General features: G+C 30.5%; 1 pseudogene; it reads left to right on the forward strand.

The window, feature by feature from the left end:
* Positions 1–595: 595 nt before the first annotated feature.
* Positions 596–1,909, forward strand: LOC146915752 (uncharacterized; annotated as a pseudogene).
* Positions 1,910–4,012: the final 2,103 nt, after the last annotated feature.

Below are 4,012 nucleotides of genomic sequence, written 5' to 3' on the forward strand. Positions count from 1 at the left end.
AATACATAGAGTTAGCCAAAACTCTTAAAGAAAGACTTCAAAAACTAGCTAGATAAATTTTAAATAAAAAAACCTATAATTATAACTATGTTTTAAAAATGGCTGACGGAAGTATAACAAATAATATACGGAAGATTTTAGATGACTTTTCTGATCTAAAATATAGGATAGAAAAAGAAACGTCCTATATAGAAACTTTGCAGTCTAAAGAAGAAAAGTATAAACCTCATGAAACATGGAATTTTAATGAAGAAAATTTTGCCTGTTATGAAGAAGATGAAACACATAGATATCCTCACCTTTTTCATACAGAAAATCCACAGCTCAACAATATAGCTTGTATGTTTGTTTACATAATCAAGAATTGTTGATATAAAAAATTTCACCAAAGGATGGATGAAATTCAAGAAAGCATTTTGAAACTCTTAGAAAATAAAGAAAGATATTTAACCCTAGATGAGTTATCTCAATTTCTTACAAGGCGGGAAGATAAGGGAAAACAAATAATTATCCCAGAAAAAAAACCAGAAATAGTTAAAATTCAAGAAAAAGTTTCTGAACAATTAACTATTAGACCTCCAGCTAATTTCTTTTGATGGATGATACAGAAGATGCCCTTAATAAGCAACTAGAAAATCTAGAAAGACTTATGGTTTCTTTGGATATTAGTGGCAAAGGTCAAGAAACCTTTGATGACAAACCAGAAGATAATAATCAAATTTTCTATGACTTTAGCTCGGAAGAAGAAGCTAATGAAACCGATAATGAAAACCCTCATTATGTAAAAATAGAAGAGGCGAAAACTTCAGAAACTGACCTGCAGATTTTGAAAAAGAATTCACAAAACAAAAATTTCAAAAAATACCTCTTACTATGAGCCTTCACAAAATCCTTTTCAAGGACAAGGAATTCTAGATATAGATTGTAGTATAGATACTGCAAAAGATTTAAGAGATTGGTATAATACAAATAATGTATTAGTCCAATTAAATGAAGATCTTAGAAATTTGAGTGCTACCTTAAACTATCTGCAGTATAAAACTAGAGGAAATGCATTTAAATACATTTCAACTCTACCATCAGAAGTTATGGTAACGATATCCCTAACTGGATCCTTAGTAACAGATTGGGTATATGATCTATTAGTTAAAGAATTCAAGGGATGGAAAGATACCATCCAATCAAAAATAGCATTTTCCGAACAGAACCTTTGGAAGATAACCAATCTAAAAATTTGCGATATGTGTTATGTAGATAACTTCATTTGTGAATTCCAAAACTATTATTACAACATAGATATTAATACCGGAAACTCTAGAAATTTGATAGAATTATTCTATGACAAGTTACTAGAAAAAGTATCAGAACAAATTAAGTTATACTTTGCCTCAGCCCTCACAGAAGGAAAAGTAGATAATACCCTTGGAGGAAGAATAACTTGCCTAAAGATCTGGGTCCAAGAGAAATGTAGCCAAAAAATAGCCAAAAGAGAAGCTCAAGTATCTCTTTGTTGTAATAAATTACAAGACAAAGTAGGAAACTATGGATGTAACCCTAATTATAGAAAAGGATCTAGAAAAACTAAAAAACATCATTATAAGAAAAAGAGGTTTAAGAAAATTCCGTTTAGAAAATTCAAAACAGGAGATAAGAAATTCTTTAGAAAAAACCACCTCATCCAAAAAGAAAAACATGTCCACGAGGTAAAAAATCATGTACATGTTGGCTATGTCATGAAGAAGGTCACTATGGTAATGAGTGCCCTAAGAAAGATAATCCAAAGAAAAATGTCATACATGCTATATATGCTTTAGGATATGAACCTATAGAATAAGACATTAGTTCTAATGACGAACTTTATGAATATTGTATTGAGACAGATTCAGATGTCAAAGAAAATACTTGGTAAAGGAAATCAAAGTGCTACATTCATAAAAATATCGTTAGGAAATAAAAAACTCCTGGCCTATATAGATATAGGTGCAACTCTTTGTTTTGGTAAAAAAATCTATCTCTAGAAATTGGGAAAGATTAGCAAAACCAAAAGAAATTATTGTTGCAGACAAATCGAAACATCAAATATGGTTTAACCTTAGAAATGTTTCAATAGAAATTAAAGGGTATAAGTTTTTTATTCCAACAATTTACCTCCATGATTCAGGACTAGACTTAATCATAGGAAATAATTTTGTAAAATTATATGAACCCTTTACCCAAAGAAGAGATACTATATCACTTCATTGGAAAGACTTAGGAAACCCTAAGAATAATAAAATAGTAACTACCAAGATAGTTACTAGAAACGAGATTTTAAATCTTATTAAGGGAAACCTTAAGGAATTAAGAATTATATGGGAAGAAATAAATTTTCATATTAGCATAGAAGAAAGATTAGATGAAGTCTATTCAGATAACCTTCTAGACAGCCTTAAGAACACTAGCCATGAACTAATAGTTATTAAACTTAAAAATCCTAACGACGAAATAAATGTTCCAAATAGAATTCCATATTCTATTAGAGATGTTGAAGAATTCCAACAAGAATGCAAATATTTACTTGATAAGGATCTTATTAGACCATCATCAAGCCCACACTCTACACCAGCTTTTTATGTTGAAAATCACAACGAGATAAAAAGGGGTAAGAGGAGAATGGTGATCAATTATAAGAACTTAAACTTAGCAACAGTTGGAGATTCTTATAAGTTACCAAGAAAAGATTTTATTATATAAAAAATAAATGGATGTAATTGGTTTTCTTCCTTGGATGCAAAATCTGGTTATTACCAACTCAGATTAGCTGAAGAAACAAAACCATTAACGGCTTTTTCATGTCCACCACAAAAACACTACGAATGGAATGTTTTGCCTTTCACACTAAAACAAGCACCATCGATATATCAGAGATTTATGGGCCAATCTTTTGAAGGATTGAATCATATATGTCTAGCATATATAGATGATATACTTATTTTTACAAAAGGAAGTAAGGAACAACATCTTAAAGATGTAGAAACTATTCTTTTAAGAGTCAAAGAAAAAGGTATCGTGATATCGAAAAAGAAATCAAAAATCTGTCAAAAGGAAATAGAATACCTTGGGCTTATCCTAAAGGAAAATGGAGAACTAAGTTTAGCACCTCATACCCAAGAAAAAATACAAGCTTTTCCAAACGAGCTTTCTGATAGAAAGCAAATCCAAAGATTTCTTGGATGTTTAAATTATATTGCTGATGAAGGATTTTTCAAAGATTTAGCAAAAGAAAGAAAGCATTTGCAAAATAAAATTTTAGAAAAAATTCCTTGGTCCTGGACTAAAACTGATTCTGATATCGTTAAAACCATTAAAGAAAAAAATTCAAGTTTTGCCTGAACTCTACAATCCCACAATAAAGGATTTTCTAATTGTAGAAACAGATGCATCACAAACAACCTGGGCAGGTTGTATGAGAGATTTACCTGATGGTAAAGAAAAACTTTCTCTTAATGAGAAAGGAGAAATTGAAGAATTGAAAGATCTTCAAACTATAAAAAGCATTGATTATAGTGCTTCTAAAATCCTAATAAAGAATAATGAAAAATTGCATTTATGCAAATACATTTCTGGTACGTTCACAGATACAAAATCCAGATACCATATTTAGGAATTGGAAACTCTGGCATGTGTAAAAATATTAGAAAAATGGAAAGTCGAATTACTTCAATCAAGATTTTTATTACGAACAGATTCCAAGTATCTTACAGGTTTCTGGAAATACAAAATTAAAGCTGATCATAGACAAGGTAGACTAATCAGATGGCAAATGAAGTTACAACCATTCCAGCCATACATTCAATACATAAAATATGAACAAAACAGTTTTGCAGATACATTAACAAGAGAATGGAGCAAGCCGTAAAACTTCTTCAAAACAACATCAAACAGAAGGACGAGCAGCTAGCCGCCTTAGAAGCTAGAAGAAAAAAGGTCTATGACGAGAGGACGGAGATGATAATCGCACTAAAAAGCTTAC

The sequence above is a fragment of the Medicago sativa genome, chromosome 6 (assembly GCF_051527215.1).
Source record: "Medicago sativa cultivar Bolivia chromosome 6, Bolivia_mono, whole genome shotgun sequence".
NCBI classification, from domain to species: domain Eukaryota; kingdom Viridiplantae; phylum Streptophyta; class Magnoliopsida; order Fabales; family Fabaceae; genus Medicago; species Medicago sativa.